A 25,745-nucleotide genomic window follows, 5' to 3' on the forward strand; every position below is an offset into this window, starting at 1 on the left:
CAGAGGGGAGCGCCCTGAAAGGCCATATTTGGCCAAAGGGGTGTATTTAAATGATTATTTTCATTAGTTTTGTGCGACGATGGTAAATAAAGAACATCTTTGCATGTTGCATGAGTTGAATTATTCATGTGCCACGCTCTCACACACACGCTCACAGTTATTGAATACTTCCTGTAACATATTATCCCCTTTACCCCCAAAGTCTAACATAAGGTGGGCGCACTGGAGCAGACAGGATGGAAAGTGAAATCAGCGTCTTAAGAACAGCCGATAAGCATTTGGTCTTGTCGTCCTAATTTTCGAGCTTCTCCTCTCCTCTTCTCCCTCCCTCCATCCCTCCATCTGCTGGCATCAGATGGTCCCTCTCTCCTGACCTCCTTCCTAACCTCAGCTGTGTCGGCCTGCCTGCCTGTCTGTCTGTGGGCCTGTCTGTCTGTCTGTGTTCTTGAGGGCACACATGAAGACACTCGTGCTCTTGCAGAGAAATAAATACTGCTCATTTTGATGCACTTTTTTCAAGGTACTTGTAAAGATGAGTAACAAACAGTCATCGCCCTAATAAAAAAAAGGTTTCCTATTTGCATCCATTATTATTGAGAATGTATTCATGTGGAGTAAACCAGTTCTCCATTGGCAAAAGAACTCCAAGGTTAGAAACTATCTTGCCAAAATTGCAGATACATAAAAGTTACATCTTGTTACTTGGAGGCCATTGATCTTAGATTGAAGAGATGAGATCTGATATTCTTCCACAAGCTACTTAATTTGGTTGAGCATAAAATATTCATATTTGTGTGAGCTATGGGCTGCGTAATTTAGTTGGAGTAGAAAATGAGTCCCATTTTCTTTTGCACTGTGAGAAATATGACGATTTAGGGGTTCTTTTTCAATTTAATGGTTTGACAAAATCCTAAAACATTCAGGAGTACAGATGATTGAAATGTTGGTTGATGCTTTGCCTCTAAAGCCTGGAAAAGAAGGCACGATGGACTACTTAACTGTTAACTTACTCTGATTTTCAAAGTATTATAAAATAGATGTGTTTGTCATGGGTTTATGAATTACTTTGCAAAAAATTTAAGATCTGATTGTGAATGTTGGTAATGTAGACACAGCACTGTGGTTGTGGCTTGTATGAATTGAGGGTGCCTATGCATGCTAGGCACAGTTGTATGCATGGCACAAAGCACTTCATGCTGCCTATGTTATCTGTGTATAGCAGAGCCTGCATTCCAAGGGCTCAAGGAATGAATAGTGAATACTGTTAATGAAAACATTCTCCTTCTTTGCATCATCATTTTGCTGAAAAAAAAAAAAAAAAAAATCAAATGACAGAAATCTCTGTCAAAAAACTTTCATTGGGTAATACGGCACATGCTTATGGACATCCTCACCAAAGACAGAATGGCATGATTTGTCAGCTATGCTACATTAATATTGCACTTCAATTACCCATAATGGTACATGTCACCGGCTCCTTGCATGGAAAAAGATGTTGCAGTGCATTTATGTTTTGTTCTAATTCTATTAGAACAAGTCCTGGAGCTAGCATGATGCTCAGATGCAACACACACACACACACACACACACACACACACACACACACACACACACACACACACACACACACACACACACACACACACACACACACACACACACACACACACACACACACCTCCCAGATGAACGCTCTGTCGGAAGCAGATCTTGTTCATCAGCAAAAAATGTCAAAAGAAACAACTACGAACAACTAAAAACCATGAGCAAAACAACCCCATGGTGCTGTAGTTCGCCTTTGAGGCAGCGCCAAGCGTGACCAGAGAGAGAAACAGCAACAACCACATTAAATGAACAGCTGCCATATTTTCCCCAAAGCTCTGTAGTTTTGTCTTTGAGTCTGGCTGTGCTTGCATGTCAGGATGGGCAAAACAAAGAGCATTTCTCCAGCGTCCTTGACCTTTCCTTCGTGCAGGAGTGGAGGCTGCAGGTGGGACAGACAGGAAGATCAGCAAACACAAGTGTTGTTGGCGAGAAGATGCTCAGAGTGAAGCCATGGCCACAGTGCTGTGCGAGGTGAAACCTCCAGCAATGAGCCCGCCATCGCAGCGGGTCGCACGTTACGACATCTCGTCCTGAAGTTGACTTTGGAAGGATAAGAAGCCCGGAGACACAGAGACAGTGTACAGCTGTGTGTGTTCTCGCTACACTCGGCGTTTGGCTAAACACCTTGTGCATCTGACTTCCCTATCAGCAACCAGGTGTGTGCCAGACACAAACACACACACACACGCACACACACGCACACGCAAAGGTTGGAAAGCAGAGAAAACACTGGGAATAGCAATGAATCTTTGGTGTACACTCTCTGAAACTCAACCTGACAGGTTGAAGACAGGCAGTCAGGAAACTAGTTTAAATTCAGTGGCAGTGAGCGAGTTCAACAGAAACTGAGGACATGTAGTGGCTGCTCTTTTGTAGTCAGTTCTTCAGTGTTTCTTATTAATTTGCCATACTTAGGATTAAAAGAATGCATGTATTCAGCCTTTATTAGGAACAATTAATTTACCCTGAATTAAACTCTGCTCTGCTGGCTGATATGAGTTCATTCCTGCTGTCGTTGGCATTAAAGTAAAGATGGGAAATCTGTAGCGATTAGAAAACTCTGATGAAGTGGTCTATAGTCTGATGTTTATATTTCCATTGTTTTAATGAATGACTGCCTGTGTGCAGTTGCACATAAAACCAGTCACTATGAAATGTTCAGCTTGCAGGTTTTTTAAAGAGCAGCATATAAAGCCAACTTAAACTTTTTCCAGTGTAATTCCACCTTAAAACAAAGCTCAAAGCCCTAAAAACAATCATTATAAAAGAATATCACTGAATTAATGTCCACAATACTGTTATCATGGTAGTTTAATGTTCTCATTGTCTAATTGTTGTTGTAGCTGGCAAGATTTAAACCAGGGAAGTTACTGTTCACGGTTGACACCCCATTTTAGTCGACAAGCCATTTCAATACATCACCTGGGCTGCAGGAAATGATAATGGACATTGACCTGTTTTAGACAAAATGATTACTGTATTCTCCGCACTATAAGGCGCACCTAAAAATCCTCAAATTTCTCAAAAGCCGACAGTGCGCCTTATAATCCGAAGCGCCTTATATATGGACCAATATTGAGCCACAACAGGTCTCACAACTACGGTAAGCAGCCGCCGACTCTATTTTCCCCCGTAGAAGAAGTAACGCGCGGTGCATGTTGAGATATACGACTGCGCGAAGCGTGCCGTTTCATTTCCATTTGTGTGTTTGTGTAAAGACCCTAAAATGGCTCCTATTAAGAGACACGCTTACGACGCAGAGTTTCAACTCAAGGCCATTAGTCACGCAGTAGAACACGGGAATAGAGCAGCAGCCAAAGAGTTTAACATGAACCAATCAATGGTGCGGAAGTGGAGGAAGCAACAACCATCTGACTGTTTTGTTGACATTCCCTTTAGCGCAGCTCCATCTAATGGATGCAGAACGTAACCCTAGCCTCGACTGTAGCGTCTATTCTATGCGCCTTATAATGCGGTGCACTTTATATATGAAAAAAGTTTCAAAATAAGCCATTCACTGAAGGTGCGCCTTATAATATGGTGCGCCTTATATTGCGGAAAATACGGCAATTGAATCATTGAGAAAGGAATAATCAGATTAATTGGTCATGAAATGAATCATTAATTGCCTTAAATGTTATTAGAAAATGTATGAAACTTTAAGCCACTGCAGGCAGCTGCTTTATTTATCGCTTTAATCCAGGAACCGGGTTGGTACTCACTCTGAATCATAGCAAGTATCAGAATCTGTATCATGACTGAAGAAATCGTGTTGGTGCAGCCCTATTTTCCACCATGAAATATATTCAATAAGACACACGTACACACACAAACCGAACCAAAGCTGCAAATACATAACTTATCCACCAACAACGGCCGCGGTGGACCATACAGCAACACAGTTACCACACGTCCCATCTCTTGGAACATGAAAAGCTCTTGTTGTATTATCACTGTCGATCCATCACAGCTACAGGTCCAGTGGGACCCACAAGTTCACACATCCTCTGTAGATTGTAGACTTATTTTCTGGAAGTTAATTAGCACAAAAAGACTGAGGAATAGGCGGGTACATAACATCATAAAGCAGATACACAGTAGCTGAACATTACAGATCGAAGATGATAGGGAGAATTACAATGTCCAATCCTCCTTAGTATAGTGGGATTCTGTTAGATTACTTCTGTGTCAGTTAGGCTGACCTGAAAACTCCCTGGAGCCTGCCATGGCCATGATCCCATTGGCACCTTCAATGTGACTCTGCAGGCTTCTAGATAGCTGCAGACTTAAATGATAACACTAACGTCACTTCCTTAATGTCATGTGTGTGCATTATAGCCAATGAGATGATAGCACATCTCCTCCTGCTATAAGAATCTGATCTTTGCTGTTTGAGTCAGAATTAAAATGGCTTCAGGCACTACTTTGTGTTGACGACTCTTTTCTTCTCCGCGGTCAAGTAATTAAACTTCTTCAGCATCAGACATACAGGACTGTCATTTTGTCTTCTTTCTGGCACCACAATGAATTCTTCCCTAACAGAAGACATCTAAAAGGAGCGTCAGAGTGTTTGGGGTTCAACCTTGAAGATCCACCAAATGCAATCGTGATCAGAGCAGTATGGAGCGCCAAATATTGGCTGAACCATCTGGGCAAAAGCTGAACTTCGTGTTTTCTATGACTTCCCTCTCTCCCTTGACTGACCCCGATGTCTGCCTCTCTCCACCCAGGTGTTGACTCCCGTGAGCCCCCGGGTCGGTCACAGACAGACAGACAGACGGACACTCCTCTCTGCATATCCTTCCATTTCTGTCACATGCTTCTCTAGGACCATCTGGGTTTTATATAAGACCACAAACAGAAACTCCAAACCACAGAGATTCAGGTAAAAGCTACAAACGCATTGAGATCTGAACACAGAGTGATTTTTTTAAAACAAGCTTTCTCTCTGGTGTCCAGCACAGACATGCAAAAGCACAGCTAAGGAGAGGAGACCAGCTGTGAGGCTGTAGTGGGAACATAATAAGAGACAGAGTCCCTAACTCGTCTCTCTGCTAAGCTGACCTGGAAAAGACTGCCAGCTTAGTGCCTGAAATGTGAATGCACAGAAAAACGCTGATCTGTGTTGTGCAGGCTCACACTGGAAATGACATATGGTGGGATCAGTGCGATTTACCCCAAAAATGTGTCACTCTACAAAGGCCTGCAGGTGTAATGCCAAGGGAATAAATGCTCCAGCGTTTGCAGATGGGGATGTTGAATGCATAACCCTTCAACAATTACTACTGAGTTTCCCTTAAACTAATACTAACTCTAAGGGCTCTGATGGAGCCGCTCACTGGCAGTTAAAGCAAGACGGATATACAGTATATTGGCCTGTCACACACATATCAGTATTTGTGTATATGTTTTCTGATATGCACCAATATGAAAACCTTTTTATCTGAACATTATTGGAGATAATATAAAAGATGTTATATATCCATTTATTTTTATTTAAATGGTCAGAAACTGACACTAACCGTGATGTTTATCTAGCTATTTATTTTTATTTATTCTTTATTTTGTCAGTATTCATTTCTAGAATTGGTTGCCAATGTATTAATACATAATCTGTGCCCAATCCACATAGAAAAGGTCTGTTTTTATTACAACACAAAACTTCCCCATGTGGGTCACCATATCAGCAATCAGAGAATGTTTCCCTTCTAAAAATCCATATTAGTATTAGTCTCAAAAGTCCTATATCGATCGCGCCCTACCAACAAAAAGCACAGACTGAAGTTGTACCTGAAAATGGGGTGAAAATGTATGAATATGAAACAGAGCATGAAAGCTGAAAGAAAGCAAGGAAATATGAGGGAAGGTAGAAATCTACTTCAGGTCATCACTATTAACATTGTTTGAATAAGAGTCATCGCAAAGAAAAATTGAGCATGTATCAAACATATTTATAGTGCACATTACAACAAACTATAACACTGTGATATCTAATATTGCAAACTCAAAACTATAAGTTATGGATTTCGCTCTCACAACAACAGTAACCTTCCTCTCGACACTGCTGCCTCTCATCCTCCCTCCTCTCACAGTCCACAGAGAGCACTTCAACACACACACACACACAAACCCTCAATTTCCTACGTGTTTACACACATGCACGGGACCAATTTGACAAACGTCAGCACGAACCTTTCAAGCCGACGTCTGTTGACAGCTGCGGCCGTGTCTGTAAAAGACACTGTCCACTGGAGTGTAGCAAGAACTTTCCTTTCAGCTTATGGCAATATGGCCACACACACACACACACACACACACACACACACACACACACACACACACACACACACACACACACACACACACACACACACACACACACACACACACACACACACACACACACACACACACACACACACACACACACACACACACACACACACACACACACACACACACACTTTCTCTCTCTCTCTCTTCAGGTTACTTTTCCCTTTCTCTCCTCTCCTTTGATGATGATCTTTACACTTAGATTGAGATCAAAATAGAAATATGGTTTGGACGGTATATAAAAAGGAAGTAGAAATTTGAAGGCAGAAAGTAAAACATATCAGCACTCTTATTTTGAAAGCTCCCTACATTATTTGCATCTCTCGCACACTTCACTGGGTCATCGCTGGAGCTTTTAAAAAGGTACGTCACAGAGTGCATCTCGCCCCCAAACTACAATTTGTTAATATCATGCAATTGCTGACTCAGCGTGTCATTTCCTGTCTGAAAGAGTTCTATTTAGCGACGCCTCCTATAGAGCGATGGCATTTTACTGACAGCTCACTGCTCTCTCCCCGTCTCATGGGAAGCGGTCTCTCTCTGCACATATGCACAAACCTCCCTCAATGTAGGTTTGCTTCTGTAAGCAAAAAATGATATCATTACAGGTGCATTTGTGAGTAGATACCTGTGTCTTTGTCTAAAAGAGTAAAGGATATGAGAATAGAAAAATGCTTTGGTTTAAATATGAAAACAATTAAATAAATAGGGTTTTTTTTTGCCCCACAGCTAATTTCCACAGTTAATTACCCGGTTATCATTTAACACGTCTATGACGTTTCACACTTGCTCTAGGGGAATTTGACAAAAATAAAAAAGATAGCTGTACAAATACCCTTCCACTTCATCTATGCTGTGTTCAGACTCAGATAATAAAACAGTTGCATTAACACTGAAAACCTGTGCAGGCCGACTTTTTTTTCCACACCGAAAATTGGTTAGGAGAAAGAATTGGATCGATACGCAGAATCAATAATGGTATAGGTATGAATAAAGTCTTAACAATTCCCATCCCTACTGAGAATGACAGTGAAAGAAATCTTCTAAATGGATCTCTGTGATAGCCCTGAGCTAATGTTAGTTAATAGTCTGATGGCTTCACAGACTGACAGGACAAGCTCTGGATATATAGAAGTCCTGATAAAGGTGATTTGAATGTGACAAACTTAAAGTAGTACTGCAGGATTCTGACTGGCATTTGCCATTTGCTAGCAAGAGCTGTCAGTCAGAACACAACTCCACTGCTGTCTACAATGTCTGGAATAAGACATGAGCAGGCAGCTAATGCTATGGTTCGGTGGCTTTTTTAGTGGCATTTTACTCCCTAAAAATATCTTTGACATTTATCCAAGAACCCAATTTTACAAAATCTTGTTGATTCCTCAGCACTTCTGCAGTCACAGTCCTGCAGATAAGTCTTTCAATAGCTCCAATACAAACTGAAAAAACATCCACGAGTTTGGCAGCTTCATCTGCCGTTTTATCTCTTTGAGTTGCTAATTAAACACAATGAAATAAAGACCAGATAGCGTGTCACTCTGTTTCGTTTCCATGTTCTCGCTTTCTCTGTGGAACTTAATTCTCATCTGTATTTCCACTCAGCAAGCTGCTTTTCCTGTGTGAAGGGGAGAGAAAGTTCACACCTGAGCCAAACATGCGTCGTTAAAAAAAATAGTAGCATGTGCACCCTGAACAAACGGTACCCTGAATGGCACTGTGAACAAATTGTGTTATGCATAGTGCGGTCTTTTGACATGTAAGTATTCATGAGCTATGATCTTAAGGCAGAACATGATCTGCTCTTGGCAATATAAACTGGCAACAAGTGATGTTTAATGGGGATGGAGCTGGCAGGAATGGGAAACAGAAGATTCAAAACTTGATTGTCATATCGACATGACTGATTAGAGTAAGCCCAGGTTAATGTCCACCCCTTTTCAGGCGCAATGACATCACGTGTTTCAGCAACTTCTGTGTACCTCTTTCTCATCTCAGTCACAAATTCTGTCCAGCTCCGCGTAAGGGTTGCTTGAGAATAGTTCCAAATTTGTACTCACAGAGTTTGGAAGAGAGACTGAGTCATTAAGAGATGTAGAAAAGAAGTTACCGTCGTAACATTTTCAATGGCCTTCAAGCTATTTTCTACTGTTCACTGTTCTACTGCGAATTTGTGGCGTCAAACATGACACACTAGGGCTGGACCAGAATATTCGACTATTTAGATATTCATTTGTTGGGTAGGTATTCGGTTTTCAATTTCAGGCTTCAATTTCTTTTTCAGAAATGTAGAATAACAGAATCCTTAAAAAAATGTTGTCTGCTAGCAATGGGAGTGGAGTCTATTGCCTGCATACACACGCTCATTATGGAGGAGAATATGTATGTGCACCTGGATGTTCTGATCTTAATGCTTCTTAGTCTTTCATGAGAAGGAAGCAAATTTAAAAAAGTTGTTAGTCAGGTGAAAAAAGACCTTTAAAACTTTAAGGCCTTTCATTTGTAGCCTTTTAGAGTTCCACTAGGGCTATTCAATTAATTTGGAATTGTGGCCGGTTGACGATAATGATCGAAAATGAGGGGCCAGAATAGTATAACCCCACATAAATAGATATTTTAAAATACTCACGGGACATAGGAGTGCATATATTGTCTTTATTTTATCAATGTAAATGGTAGTAATAGGCCAACTCAAAGTACAACAACCTCGTCAAAGCATGATTAGCATAATTTTTCTTAAAACGCCTTATCAAGTTATACTGATATGGTTGCAGAGTAAACACAGGCTTCACAAAAACTTCTCTGTCGAGTCCCTGTTGAATTGCCTGTTTTCTGTGTTAACCTTTCGTCTTTCTTTTTTTTCAGAGTAGAAAGGGACCCACGAAGAAGAGCGTAGCGTTGTGGTCGCGTGCCTACAGGGAGCACGTGGAGCAAGTCTCCCAGCACGGCGGTATTTGTCGTACTGAGACAGTTGCGCTGAGATGCGAGAGAAGACAACAGTCAACATCGGCCACTACGGCCATGAATTACTTTTTCACATAGGCTTCTACTCAAAGGGCCAGTAAATATGCCATCGTGGGCCAGATCCGGCCCGGGGGCCGTCAACTGATTAGCCCTGCACCAGGGGTTGGGAGATCACATCCAATAATTGTGAACACAGTTTACATCCCTATGTCCTGCTGTCCCCTGTCTCAGCTGACATGTTGCCAAATCTCACAGTTATTACACGGGTAAGGCTGCTCTCCACTGCTCATTTTTTCCAATGTGCATTGGATGTATAAAGGTGAAGCAATGCAGAGATGCAGGGAATGTCTTGTTCGGGAAAGACTGGAGACATCTGTCCAAACACTGAGAGGGGACGGGTCAGATCATTGTGTGTACATTTGGGTCTGTGGCCTAGTCCTAGATTGTGTCTGGATGAGAATGGTCGCTGTTCACACCATAATTCATGTTATCTTTAAGAACCTGTGTCTTCTGCCTGAAATAAGTGAATAGGCATTTGTTGATGGTGATAGGACTGCGAGTGAGAGATGTGGTCGCTCTGCTGAAATATAGACGCTTGTTTGCGATACTATCTACACACTACAAAGTTGACCTTTAATGTAGTCAAGGACTCATTTGCATTAACACAAGCAGCTCCAAATGCAGCTCCAGCCATCTGATCTCATCTCACTCCTGTATTTTAGGTGCTATGCTATGTGTATGTTTTTGGCTATACATCAAATTTTGATTTTTATTGAACTTTCTTATCTTTCTAACCGATTATCATTTTAAACATTTACTTTAGCTTTGTTTTTTCTAGAACCATCAAAAGGTAAATTAGCCGTGCGCTACTCTTGGCCCTCCCTACGACACCTCAATCCCCTTACTGCTGGACGTCCAAATTGACATCAATGATGTCACCACATCTGGACCATACTTTAGTCCTTTTACAATTAAATGACATGTTTCAACAACTCCAACTAATGCAGTAAAAGCTCCTTAATTTCCATTTTTAATGTATACCACCACCTGAGCTGCTCAGGCTGAGCTTCACCCAAACGATCTTTCTGCTTTCTCTCATTAAAGTCAATTTTCTATACTAATAAGAAATGTAAATGACCATGTACAAATATGAAATTTCACTTGTAGATTCTTAGAAGTGTGTAAATGAATTCCACTTGCACTTTGGTGGCAATTGCCAGGGAAAAGCACCGCAAATAATAGGAAACAGCATCAGACCAGATGCGTCCGGGTAGGGCCAATAACAGCGAACAGTGTCCAAGTGGTGACACAGAGATGGAACTTCTCTTGTCTCAGACAAAAGAACCTTTTGACAATAAACAACCAACAGTAAAAAAAAGTGTGTGCAAAGGAAGTGATGTGACAATAATGTCAGAACCAGAACAAATGCCAACAATAATTGTCTGCATTTGGAAAGTAAAAATCTGTCCAGTATTTTGAGCTTTTCATGCGATCACTGTGTATTTACCAGAGCAGAGGATAAGACAATAACCCTACAAGACATAAAAGCAGGTTTCAAAGGCACTTTCTGTATCTCTCTTTAATACCAGATGTGGTAAAACAACGTTATCCAACAGTGCAAATTGGGCTGGGCACACATGTAAGTCAGGAATTCACATGAATACAGCCCATTTAGCACCTCATTTAGGCGTAAGCACCTGGTGATTCATGTCAGTGCCATGTCCTCCATTCAGTCTTCTTTTCTATTCAAATGACAATCATGCAAATACATGCAATCAGAAAAAAACTCTTTAAATCACTCTTTTTACATGTGCTGCTCCCCAAAGTGTTTCCCAAAGGCTTTTCCCCAGCCAATAATCAGGCCTCGGTTATTCAAAGTGGCACACGTAATCTCCCTCGCTCCACCTAGGCAGAGTTTAGTAAACATGTCTGTCTGCAGTGACTGAATCCACTCAGCTATTATGGGACAAAAAGCCCACCGGATCCCCCCCAAAAACAGGCCGCTCAAAGCTCTCTTTATGAGTGGGCTGTGAGGTGAGAGTAATAGGCCTAAAGACAGTGTAGACCGTGGCTTCTCAACCTGCTACCATTGGGGCCACATACCATAGGATCCCATTGGGCAGGGACTGAATGAATCCCCCTCCACGGCTGATTAATTGAAACCAATGGATGGATGTCAGGAGGAGGAGAGAGGGAGAGGCGGAGGAGAGAGAGTCGAGCCCTGTCAGAAGAAGGGTGGGATAGATGGCCGCCCAGAAAGCTGGGGGTCACTTACAGGTTTCATCACTCCATACATTGATAAAGTCACTCAGCAAGACAGGCGTCTCAAACTAAAACGCTTTTAACTATGCTATGCGTTCCTTCAGCGTTGGATGTGCGCATTTTTTGAAATGTCACAACCACAGAGGGCAATTAAGCACATGAACGGTGAGAGACGTTTCTCAGGGTGTAAATTAAGGTCACCAGCAGTCCCTATGACAAATAGAGTGACCTCAGAAAGTCTGCGATAATTGGTTCTTTCTCAAGCTCTTTTCATTCTTACTTCCATCACTTTGTGTGTGTGCAACAACACTTTAGCCATTTTCACACATGCACTGCAAACATGAAACTATCTAGACATTAACTGCTAGGCTGTATGTGAGAAGAAGACGGAAATGTTTGAATAAAGGTTTTTATTCACCTTCCACCTTCTCTTTCCATCTTTGTCTCTCTCTCTCTCTCTCTCTCTCTCTATCACCAGGGTTTTCAGTCCGTCTCTGTCTGTCTCAGTTTTCAGTCCTGACAACTGTGGATGTCTATGGGATTGTTATTTGATTTCACAGACACTAATATTGCTGTTTGACACCAAATACGTCAAAAAAAAAAAGTTCTGTCCTCATGCATTCATTTCTGACTCTGGGAAATAGAAGAAACAATACATTTCCTTGCATGTCTGACCTCTCTTACCCAACATATTTAGGGTTTTCTGTGTGATCTTCCACTGATAACTGATGGAACAACACTGATAAAGCTGTGAAAACCATGACTTTGGTATTTTACCTTTGGTATAAACTTGGACACGTCTCATGTGTTTTGAAATAAGCCAGAGAGCCACCTCAGCCCTCTTCTGCAGCTGAGGCTCTGTAAAACACCTGCCGTTAAAATGCACTCTTGGTGCTCACAAGTGGACAGCTCTACCAACAGATGTACATGCACCCCCATATTGCACTGATAACACATTGAGATGCATCCATGTCCCCAAAATGCAATCCATATTCAAAGCAACTTAGCATCTACTCTTTCCCTGTCACACTGCATTATCACATTTGCCAACTCTGTTTCAAGCATTTTGATGCTCTTATGTTGTGTTTCACTTGGTAGTTTTATCCAGTATGCAAATAACTTTCTATATGTTTTGCAGCATTTGTAAAGACAGATCTGCACGTCATTCAGATGGACTGCTGAAGGCTAGTTTGCAACTCAGAACATTTAGTCAGTCAAATGAAATCCTATGGTAGCATAGATATAATTGAGCAAATAATCTCTATATTATCCGTTTTATTTAAAATGCAGCTTATACAAGAAAAAAGTATTAAATGTCTACCACCATTTTCTATAAATGGAAGTCGATGCCACATATTTTAAAGAAGCCTTTTCTGTACAGGACATATACAGGTACTACACCACACTATCTCCACAGATGTGTCCTCCAGCTCCTTACCTTGACACCATTTTCCATGGTGAGGAACTTGATGCAAGCACAGCAAATAGTCCCAATAGCCTGTTGACTGACCAACTTCTCTATCTCTGCAATACTTATAGCACAAACAGCGCCAGGCTGGAATCCTCAAATACCTTCCCTAGGGGAGGAGGAGGATATGGGCTGGTTGTGTGGACATCTTTGTAAGAAAGAAAGCGGAGGTGGGGCTGAGTGGGTGTGTAGGGCCAAGAAGGGTAAGGAAGGCTGGGTGTGGCTAGGGCCAAGGGGAGGGGGGTGGCCATTTAACCTTCAGAAATAAACAGGGGTCGAAACTTCCCTGCACGGACACGGGTGTGTGACTTTCTGCACGTGCATATTCATGTGGACGTGTTTATGTGTTCATTCATGAGTGATAGATTATCCTCCTTATGTGATGTGTGCAGGCCATCCATGATCTGATTGTATTCCGGGAAAGATAATCACAGATTTCCCCAATTGTCACTGGATTTCCAGTCCTGTCTGTGCATGCCAGCTACATGGAAGATACATGTAAATACCATGGATCTATTATGATATTTATGGTTACTGCTTCGAGGACCTATCTGTTTTGACAGACTCTTTTACGGTCCGTTGTCTGTGAGCTTAGGATGAAAGCATCCTGTCAAAGCATCATGAAGACTATCTCCCAATCCAATTCAGAAATAGGCTGTTCCCTGATAAAACAATGGGATTACACGAGCGTGAGTGAACGAGCGCGATGGGTAGAGACAAACTGAAATAGAGATGGATACTGAGAGCTCTCTGAGAGAAAGAGCAGAGTTACACAGAGGGACGATGGGGAGTGATGGCAAATGAGTGCAGACGGGGCAGGCAGGTCTAGCTGGAGCTGCTGCAGCCATGAGCTCTGTACCCCCCCGCCACACACACACACCCACATCCCCGCCCCCCCCAGCCCCCTACTCTCGCTTGTTCACTCATTTGCTTAACAAGTTCATTTGTGCGTAGGCCTTCATCGGGTATGGCTGTCAAGTGATGCGCGAGACTGGCCTGCGGAACTGTTGGCCCTCGCAAGCTGTTCACCTGCATTCCTCTAACCACCACACTCCCTCCCACTCACAAGCATGTTGAGACACACACAACACACAATAATGTGACACATACACACACACACACATAATTCATGTGCCTGAGCATAGACGGAGACTGACATCCAATAAGGCCAGTAGTGCGAGCAAATGGTGCATAAATACTGGGTTCAAGCTGCAACCTTTCCATGATATCAGCTGTGGAGGTTAAATTACATTTTTTTCTTGCCTTGTTTTGTTGATTGTAGAGCTGAAATGATTTGTTAATTAATTGACGGATATGTCGATGAAAGGAAATTAACTGGTCATATAAGTAATTTATCTAGCACAATATTTGATATGGTTCCAACTTAAATGGAAGGATTGGCTGCATTTCTTAGACTTGTGTTTAAAGTTGCAACGATAAGTCAAATAATCAATTTTGATCAGTTATTTTGATAATGGTTTTGAGTCATTTTTAAATTAAAAAAAAGGTCCAAATTCTCTGATTCAAGCCTCTTAACTGTGAATATGTTCTGTTTTTTTTCCTCCTCTATGGGAGTAAACTTAATATCTTTGAGTTGTGGACATTGATTAATCAAGAAAGTGAAAATAATTGTTAGTTGCAACCCCATTTATGTGATAATAACCTGAATATATTTGGGTTTTGGATTGTCATCCAAACGACATCCATTTGACAACTTTGTATTTTCTGTATTGAGCCTCGGAGGTGTCATGGAGGGGGGGGGGACACACACGAATATGTGTCCTTGATTTAGTATCATGATATATATTTTAATCCTCCCCTCTTGCAGGGACCTTTGGCATAGCATATTCAGTCAGCTGTTAGTTTAAAGCAGTCTGAACCCTGAAGCTCAGTTTTGAGTTCTGAGCTGGACGACATCAGCAGAATCATCAATGTTTTCATGGCAAAACAGTCTGTTATCCCCTAAAATGTGTTGAAACGGAAAGATAAGACAATATTAACAAAAACTCCAAGTATATACACATAACTCATTTTGAATCCAAGCGATCCGTAGTGTGTGTGAAGAGTACACGCATGCGCACGAATGGCATGAAAGTGATGAATTGTGCAAAATAGAGACAACTAATTATTGATTCGAGAGCACTCATTAACAAATCCCCAGCACTTTTTGGTGACACCTCCTGGACTCTGTATTTATGACATATTATAAATTAAAAAAAACATATTTATTATTTGAGAAAAAACACAAACAGATTGATAATGATAATGAAAACAGTCGCTCGATTGAGTCCTGGCTGAGGTTTGTTGTGGGAACATTGTTTTCTCTGGGACCAGCAGGAGTTATTTACTGAAACAATGCAATGCAGGAATTAATTAAACAGTAGACTGCCACTGTGATGGATGAGTTATTGGCATTTTACTGACTCGGCTTAAATATTCTCTCTCCCAAATACAAACGCACATCAGACTCCATCATCCATCTTTCTCCGTCTCTCTTGCTTGTCCTGGTTTTTCCCTCATTGTTTTAGCCCTCTTCACTCGAGGCAGCATTAACAGGCATCATCTCTGTGGTGTCGCCCTCAATCCTAGCACTGTAAGTGTGCTGCTTCTACAAGAGTGTGCACACACCGCACACATGCAGCCACCCCCCCGTCCCCCGTAGTTCCCTTCTAACACGGTGAGCATACTGCCTCAACAAGCCTCATCATCAGCTCTTTTCTCCCCTGGTTCTTGCTTCCTACAAATCCATGACAAAGCTGATGAATAAGCCTCATCAGCCTTCTCTCCTCACCTCATTTCAGAGTTTTTCTTAAACTTCCCTTTCTTTCCAAAGGTCTGCGCTGTAAATGTGTGCAGCTTAGAGCTGTATATCACATTTAACAACTGAGGAGCGTGGAGTGTTGTGAATGCTGTCATTCAGAACTGATTTAGGTTCTGCTCTGTGTATCACACATGGTACATTTAGTGTTCCTTTTCATACCAAAACACTAACAGTCTTTTGAAATGAAGTTAGTGTATGTTTGGTTTTTAATTAACCCTAGTTTCCTAGTGCCGAATTATAATATCTTGTAATGTTTTTAATGCTGGGCAACATATTTCTAATTGTGTCCAAGTACAGTAACACAACATGCATATTTAAAATTGACATTGATGTAAAAAAAAAAATTGAAAAGGAAACGGCAGTTGTTACAATGTCTGAGGGAAGATGCCACTTGACTACTACGTTGTGTTTTTCTATGCTTTGCAGCCATGGAACCACAGAAACATTTATATTTATATGAAACATTCTTGGCATCCTCTAGCATCTATATGACACGCACAAGGCTTTCAACTGGCAGCAAGTGCTCCAGAAGTCAGGTGACGTAGTATAACAAGCATAAAACCCCACTTGGGGAGGCGGTGTGGATTGTTTGGTCATACACACACTGGACTATCGCCACAGAGACCGCAGTCCCATCATAACAGGGGTACTTATTTTAATCCAAACCACAATCTTTTTCTAATCATGTAGCTTTGATGCCTAAACCTAAGTAACGTTAATAGATTTAGTTTGAATTCACCTTAAACACTTGTTTTAAACAGTGACTGTGAAGTGTGGAAAAGTGTCGGTATGTGATGAGTAAGGAATAGGAACGGGGTGCAGCTGTTCAGAAGTGAAATTCAACGTATCAGGTTTTTTTCTGGTGACTGGGTCAAAAAAAGCTGCCAGGACAAATTTGAAAAGTCAATCTGTGTGTGTTTACATGCGCACTAGGTTATCACCATGTGTACATTTATTTGCACATATAAACAGCCTGGTTTCAGGAGAGACACACAGAGAGATGAATAACCAGGGTCCAATGCTCCATGTCAACATCACATCCCAAATATGATCAAAGCCAGGCTATGAATCATAACTAAGATACCTACCGGTGTCCATGCAAATGTACTGCTTAGAGGTTTTGTAGCTTCTATTTGGAAAAGAAAAGGGGGAGGAATTTTTGAATCTTCAATGCAAACTGCAAACCTCTACATCTTTGGCATATCAACAATAATTGTGAAAGATTTTTTGGTTTCAATGTATGGTAGAAAAAGGGACTTTTTTTAAAAGCTGTGTGATCATAACAAACTTTCTACATTACGCTTGGAAAACAAGCAGTATCCCACACGATTTGAGACCAACAAACAGCCCTAACACAATAGGAATGATTCAAATCAAACATATGAACAAATGCATTTATCCACAAGAAGAGTAACCTGCACAGTTCAGTTAAAAGTTTGAGCCGATGTCAATAAGGTAGGTGGGTTGAGGATGACCGTCCATACTAATATCCCACAGTTGACAGAGCTGCACTTTAGCACCTCGGCCTGGATTGGCTTTCTTCCATTTCACTCACCACAATGGTCCAGTTAGTTCTAGTTTGTAATGAAGAGTTCCAGGAACTTGAATAAATGGGTAACCACAACAGAGGTCAAGGGCTCCTAAGGCAACTCTGCACTATGATTATCTTTGTGTTGAGCTTGACTGCTTTTTGGGAACCCAAACTGGTTAAGTTGAAAGTTAGCATCTTAACGGTCTGTGTCTGTCTGTTTATTTTCTTTGAGGAGAAGTCAGGAGGGTATATTGTAGGCCTGCTTGTACTGGAATATAACCTCTATCTAGGTCTAACCCCAGTACCAATGGCCAAAGGCTTCAGGCTGGTAAAGCCTGCCCTCTGCCACTGGAGGCTTTGGGCAGTTCACCCTTGCCATGACCCCAACATTCTTCAATATGGTGTTTTAGCCTGAGGGGGGTAACTCTAGCTAGGCTACTAACCACTGTGTCACCTGTCCATATATGTATGTTACTCACAACACTTTAATGCATATATCCATGTAAAGTATTTAGAGTTTATAACCTTTATTTCTCCCCCTATTTCCATGCATACACCTACATTTTGGGTCTTAAATTGTTAAAAATGATGCCATCTTGCATCTTGCATGTAAACCCAGTGACTGTTGATAAGAAAATCAGATCCTTTACCCTAAAGATAGGCTAAGAGTGATAATGAATGGAGTGGGGAGTGGCGTTCATGTATGATTTACAGTATAACCTGACAACCCCTCTATTGTATAAGATTCAAGCTACAAAGGAATGACAATAAATAATGTGTCACAAAAATGGAAAGAATTGCGGGGGGGGGGGGGGGGGGGGGATCTGACAGACAAGGTCTGACCCCTCTAACCGCAGCCAAAAGCCCTGTGTGAACAGCACGGAGACAGGATGGGGAGACAGATCTGTTATGCCTCTGAGTCGGCAACGGGGGTAGTTGAGCGCTGAGTCGAGCTGACAAAGCAGCGCTCAGAGTAGCCAAAGTTATTAATAACTTACAGAACCACTGCATGCAATAGTCCACCGTCTCTTCCCCTCTCTAAAATAAACGTGCCTGTACTGCAGTTTGTCTTTCTCTCAAATGACAGTTGTCCTACTTTAATGCACAAAGTTGGCAGTTTGGGGGTCAGGTGGGCTTCAAGCGGTGCCAATCGGCTCACTCATGCCAGGCACTGACGCATCTTTTGCTTCCGGAGTGCCGGCGTTCAGTGTGAATTCACACCTGGGGCTTTACGCCTCCTTTGCTTGGTTCAGCGTGAAAAGCCCTGAAGGCTGCCTCTCCTTTCCTTCTTGCCAGCAGTTGTCTAAAACTCGGTCACTTTTAGTGTCCCCATGCTGAGACGCACATTCTGAGGGGAAATGCCTCCATAGTTTCTTCTTTCACTTGAGTCATTTAGCTTGTTTGTATTCCAACATTGATACCATCAAAATACATTTCACAGATTTCCAAGTAAAAATCCAAGAATTGAACACATCCCATACATTGACTGTAATTCTACCACAATACTGTATTAACATTCAATACACAAACAGTAGCAAAGTAGGGGGGAGTTATTTTGGGTGTTTCACAACTAAAAATCCTGATCATTCTCTGCACAGACAACGTCAGTTAACCGGCAGCTGGAGCATTTCAAAGGCTAGCAGGGACACAAAACCCTCCTGGTTGAATTTTCAGTGCAAAAGATGAGCAGCTTAATTAAAAAAAATGTCTGGTTCTTTGATAAACAGCCAAAGATATAATCCTGGGTTCATAAAAGCTGCAAAGAATACTTTGACATTTTCAGGAATGCGCTTATTTGCTTTCTTACCAGCAGCCTGTTAGCTTAGCAAAATGATTACAAAAAATAATAATATCATAACTCAATTAGTGAGCTGGGTGCGAGGTGCTGGTTGGATGATTTGTATATTCGACTATATAATCGACTAATATGAGAGTGAATCCAATTGCCCCTGGTGGGATTAATAAAGTTGTCTGAGTCTGAGTCTGAGTCACACTGACCGTCTCATCTAACTCTCAGTAAGAAAGTCAATAAGCCTGTCTCCCCATATTTCGAGCTATTCATTCAAGAAGCTGAAATTGGTTCACTTTCAGATTCTGGCTCAGTTTTTGAGCGAGTTGGAAAAGTAGTTTTGCAGCAACGAAAAGTTCTGAATTTACAGATGAGATTTGGGACCGTTCCTCTCCATAACAACTGAGGTTGAGGCTCATTGTTATTGTCTACCATTTAGACATTTAGACATTTCAAACGGACTGAAAGAAAACACAATTTCTCGAAAAAAAAGTTAGAATGAGTTCAACTGATGGCCATAACATAGATCTAAACCATCAAACACTTCTTGAACAAGTGGCTCTGTCAACTTCCACAACCACTACAAATAGCCCCTTGACTTGCACATCCATGTCCACATCTGCACAAAGGTAGGGTCAGTAACATTTCCCTCCTATCCTTCAGTCCTCCCTCCCATTAGATACCCAGCTCTCCTCTCAGCAGGCCAGTCAGCTGGTCAGCCACTGATCCACCTCTCCAGCCAGACCATTATCCATCAGTAAGTCTTCTTATCAGTCAAGCTTGCAACTCTGCGTCCACCCAACCGTGCGTGCATCGTCAGTTTGCTGTGTGTTGTGTGTATGACTGTGTGCTTCTGCAAGGCAGCTGTTAGCCCGGAAGCTTAACTTAGTGAAGTCAGAGGGAGACTGAAGGTTAGAGCCACCACAGGGAGATGGACATGGGGCGCGCACGCACACGCACACACACACACGCACACACACACACACGCATCCTATATTTATTCCTATTCCTCTTTTTTCCACATGTGTCTGTTCCCTTGCTTGCTAATCCTTGGTGCAGTGAGTAAACACAGCTACTTTGCACTTCTGCTCCATAAACTGCAACACCTGCCCCTAGATGTGTGTGTGTGTGTGTGTGTGTGTGTGTGTGTGTGTGCATGCGTGTTTGTGCGCGGGCCCCTGCTGGCTTCCTACGCTAGATGTAATGTACTGAACTGTATTCCAGCAGCATTATATACCACATCCATGGTTGTTTCACAGTCGATTCCTTTTCAATATGTTTCCTCATAATGTGTATTTTTGAATACTCCTTCGGAAAAAAGCAGCACATGATCTGTTTATTATGTTTTAACTCACCCTGCCAAAGCTTAACTGAAACCGTGACAGCCTGCAGGGCAGACAGGCTAAATATGTCTACATACGTTCTTACTGGAGACAAACAGAAATGGTAGGTGTTGGAGTGCAGCGGCGCTCTGGATAAATGCCTTGGCGGTGGAAGAATTTGTACTTTTCTACACAACAGGCCTAATTAGCGTCTTCGCGAGGCACCCTATGATCCAGAAAATCTGCTTATATACAAAGCAATAATTTGGGTCAATCTGTTAAAGCCATACATTTTCTTCGAATTATGACTATTTCAGACCAGTAGTATCCTAAGACTCAAAAATAAGAAAAAAGTTAGCTTACTATCCAGCTTAATGCTCTCATATCCATAGAGATTGCGTGTAAATGTGCAGTAACAGGACCATGAATACAACTCGCTGTACTAAAATATTGAAATATCGCATCATATCCTGAAACCAAAGGAGGTCAAAGCAATGACTTGCTGTTGTCAGGATATGGAAATCGGATCTTTCAGTAAAAGGATGTCAAAGGCAATCACCAGCCCTCACTTAGCGATTACCAGATCCATCTGAACTCCTTATTACTCCAATTATAAGTCAAGCGTGCTGTGATCGCACACGTGACCTCAGACTGTTTGTCCCAACACCGTGAGGTTGGTCTGCCGCTGAGAGGGAGGATGTGACCCATGTAATGACAGAGGGTATTAAGAAACTGCACTTTGATTGGAGCTGGGGATGTTTGATTGATTACTTTTTAGCAGTCAGAAAAAAAGGTCTTTTGAGACAGGATACTAGGTGATTTTTTAGAAAAGGGAGAATGATTTGTGGATGGTGAAAAAGATCGGAGAAATGTTTGGGTGGAGCGGGAGCTGGTCAACGGGGGAACCCATCTGAACAATGTTTTTTAAATTTTATGTATTACCTTTACATAGAGTGATGTAAATGTATTACTATTAGCATTATTATGGGGTAGTTCATGTTCCCCCCCGTGTCATCGTGGGTTTTCTCCGGGTTCTCTGGTTTCCTCCCACAGTCCAAAGACATGCACGTGTTAGGTTAATTTATGACTCTGAATCAGAGGGATCGGCTGGGATCGGCTCCAGCCCCCCGCAACCCCGACAGGGACAAGCGTTTGAAGATAATGAATGAATATATAAATATTCTTCTTCCTGTCAAAATAACCGGACTTGCTAATCAAAAACTAAGGAAGCATTACAAAAAGCAGGCCATGAAAAGTGTCAAAATTACACAACAATTTAAAGGAATAGTTGTGAAGGGTACACGCGTACACACGAATGGTATGTACCCTAACAGGAGCTTTAAGACTGCTCCAGTTGGGGTACTTTTCAGCTCTGTGACAACAGCATTGTCAGACGGTTTCGACAGTGACTGAGATCATTTAACATTTTTCACTTTAGAGCAACTTCATTTTTATCGAATCACATAGATTTTCCAAATCCTGCTGAGATGTGTACTGACGACAAATTTAGCTAAAGTAGAAAAGTACCATTTATAGGATCGTCCGACAGGACCGTTTTTTTTTCAGCGTATAAAAGGTCTTCCTTCGAGGCAACAAAAACTACTAACATCCTTTTAATGCAACCTCAACAACTGCCTATACCTGTGATTCATTTACTAATCGACAGAGAACATTTTGTGGTTTGGGTTATAGAAAATAGCTGTGTTCTTTGTGTCCGGTTCTTAAGTGATAGTTAAATGAGGTCTGACAAGGTATAATTATAAAAACACTTTGAGATCTCTATCGACTAATTACCTGATGACAAAACTGGGTCTGAGCAGTCTTGTATCTATTATGCTTCTCTGCAGGACTTACATAACGCATTTCTAACCAAAGAAAGCTATTCAGTGATTATGGACCCATATGCACATGCACCCACTGCTCGTAATTATTTTGTGTTCACACAGTCCTGTCAGTCAAAGCTTTGGGAGAAATATGGTGTGCGTGTGTTAACAAATCTAAATGGACCAGAATCAGCGGATTAGCATGTGAACTAACACGCACGCACACACACCTGTGTATGTGGTGCTGCCACATGTACGGGCGCGCACGCACACACACACACACACACACACACACACACACACACACACACACACACACACACACACACACACACACACACACACACACACACACACACACACACACACACACACACATTGCAGCTCTAAATATCTTCAAACTTCCACCCACAACTCATCCCTGAATTTTGTGTGTGAGCAATTCGAGCAGCTGTTGTGTTGGTGTATGCTTTGTGTGTGTGTGTGTGTACCTAAAACTTTTTTTGTGCCTATGCCTGTATGTGCGTGCGCGCGTGTGTGTGTGTGTGTCTGTGTGTGTGTATTTGCCTACAGAACTATAGCAAGCTGACTCAGCCTCGACAGTAGCAATCGGAAACAGGAGACAAGGACTTGGCTAACAACATAAGCCGGCAGCAAGGTCAGACACACACACACACACACACACCCACACACTTTGATTTCACCTGCCGTAATGGCAATAAACTGTATATCTTATCAGATCAGAGGGTTTAATTGTTTTGAAGTAAGTTGACAGTTAAAAAAAGAAAGCCGAGCGAAGGATGGATGTGCCAAGTTGTGCGATTAAAGCGATTGGGGGGGGGGGGGGGGGTATAAATATCGGCCTTTTCTGGACACTTCTGCTTTTCTACTCTGTCACTCTCTTTCACACACACGGCGGACCAGCCCACTTCCTTACCAACCCCATCTCTCACAGCGCTGCCTGGACTTCCCACTGCAATTACTTATAAAAACTTTTCAGGGCAGCCACACGTGGTCGGGTTTTTAAAGAGCTGCGTCCCCCTCCTCACGTGGTGCGGGGGGTATTGAGTCGTCACAGACCCCCTGAATGATCACCGAAAAATAAGGCGGCGTAGACAATAGCTCGTCTTGATGAATTCAATTCTTTCAGGACCCTGTACCGTTGTCCAGGCAGCTCCGGGCAAAAACAATCGTTGCTTTGATAGTCCAAGAAACACACACTCAATCGGTTGCTCTTAGAAACTACCTCTAACTACTTCCGAATTAGGATCTAAAGATAATATACATCTGACCGGAACTGGGTTCAGTTTTTCTTATCCCTAGAAGTCTTGAAGTCTGCTAACAAGTTGTCCCCTGCTCCTTTAGCCGGTATGAGGCGCAACAAATAAAAGAAGAAACATCAGCATGCTCGCTTCTGTTGCAGAAATAGAAAAACAACATGACAGCTTGAACTGACCTGGTCTGCGGTGGAAGCGGCAGTGGCGTTCGACTCGGACATGATTTGACGCTGTGACCCAGTGGTGCTTCTCTGCTGGCCACTGTAGGCTCCTTCATTCACACCTTGCCTTTCAGTTCCGCAGCGAAAGAGGGGGGAGAAAACACAGTATACCCTCCCTTTTGCCCTGGCTTGATTAATGCCTGAATTACTTTCACCTCATTTCATCTGATGGAGCTCTGCTTCCTCTCCGCCTCTCTTGCTCATTCGGCATGGTAGCCCACTCTCTCTCCCCCCTCTCTCTACCCCCCCCCCTTCTGTGATTCCAGCACTGCCTCCCCTGCATCAGTCCCTCCCTCCTTTGCACTCTTACTTTTTTACTCACCCCTCCCTCTCTTTCTCCTCTCACCCCTTTACTTTCTCCTTCTGCCCCCTTTTTTCTGTCGTATTTCACCATTTCAGTAATATGCGCCCTCCCCTCCTTCTCCTCCGTCGCCCCCTCCCCCCAACTCCCACCACCTCCCCCCCAAAAAAGACACAGGAGAGATCCAGTCTTTTCCCTCTACCTCCACAATGAATGGCTCGTTGTCACTCCAGCACCTAGGCTGAATACAGAGCAAGCAAGCGGGAGAGAGGAGAACCAATGGTGGTGGTGGTGGAGGGGACAGGGGGTGTTGAACTTCTAGTTAAGCTGGCCGGAGTAAAATGGGGGGAGATCTGCTCGCTCTCTCTCTGTCTCTCTCTGTCTCTCTCTGTCTCTCTCTCTCTCTCTCTCTCTCTCTCTCTCTCTCTCTCTCTCTCTCTCTCTCTCACTCTCTCTCTCTCTCTCTCTCTCTCTCTCTCTCTCTCTCTTACTCACTCTCACTCTCCAGATTAAAGCGAGGAGACAAAAAAAAGTGAGGAGCCCACAAGTGAGTAGCCTGCACGCCTTCCACCGGACACCCACCCTCCTTTCCTCTCTGTCTCTCTTATTTCTTCCGTCTGTTTTCAGAGGCAGCTGCTGCAACTCTGCAGACCACCAACAACTTCCCTTTCAGCAGCACTTGACTCTTCCAAATCTTTGTCCGTCTCTACACCCTGACATTGCCAATGCCCCCCCACTCGCCTCTGCCGTGTCACACCAAGAGGCCGGTCGAGCCAAAGCCCTCCTCCTTGGCCTCTTCCACGACATGTTCACAGAGTTACACCCTTTCAAATTCAAGCGCTTCCCTCCTGAGCCTCTGTTTTGTTGCATGTATTGTTTGCAACCATATGGCTAATGGCTACCCACAACAAAAAGAGCGAGGAGAAAGCGAGGAAGTGAGTGCATGAGAGAAAAAAAAAGGTAAAAGTGCATCCAGAATAGGGGCGCGATTGAGAGATCAACAAAAACATCACTCATGCAGCAGAATGAGACTCGGCGTCAATCCTCCGACTGGATGTGGTGCGAGTAATGTCAAAAGTTGACAAGCAACTGGCACCCGGCCTAATGGGTGTTTGATAGCCGGGAACAATGGCCGCTGCCGCTTGAGTGGAGGCCCCTCCAGTTATGTTTAACACGAGACGAGCAACGCAGACAGGATGCTATTCATTTGTCTATCAATTCAGAGGATTAGAATCTCACAGGGGGATCCAATAAAAGAATCATTACCATAAACCCGCCCTATTCTGTGTGCGGAGAGGAAGTACCAAGGGCAAAGAAAACAAGTGCCCCCAACAAACAGTGGGTGACATAAAACAGACAGATCATTGTTTAGGAGGTAAGGCTGCTCTTTCTCCATTACTTTTGTATTTCTTCTTTAGAGCAATTGATAACTCTGCATTCATGTATTTTCAATATATGTTTTTTAGACACACTCAGTGGTTTGACCACTAAGTAAAGCTTAGTTGTGCACTCACTTGTGCATTGAGGCCAG

At 42.6% G+C, this 25,745-nt stretch overlaps 1 protein-coding gene across 1 annotated transcript in view; it reads right to left on the reverse strand.

Annotated features, from left to right (window-relative positions):
* The window catches only part of slc6a9 (solute carrier family 6 member 9), a 64,196-nt gene that overhangs the window by 21,517 nt on the left and 16,934 nt on the right, over positions 1-25,745 (reverse strand). The window lies entirely within an intron of this gene.

The sequence above is a fragment of the Echiichthys vipera genome (assembly GCF_963691815.1).
Source record: "Echiichthys vipera genome assembly, chromosome: 15".
Taxonomy (NCBI): Eukaryota; Metazoa; Chordata; class Actinopteri; order Perciformes; family Trachinidae; genus Echiichthys; species Echiichthys vipera.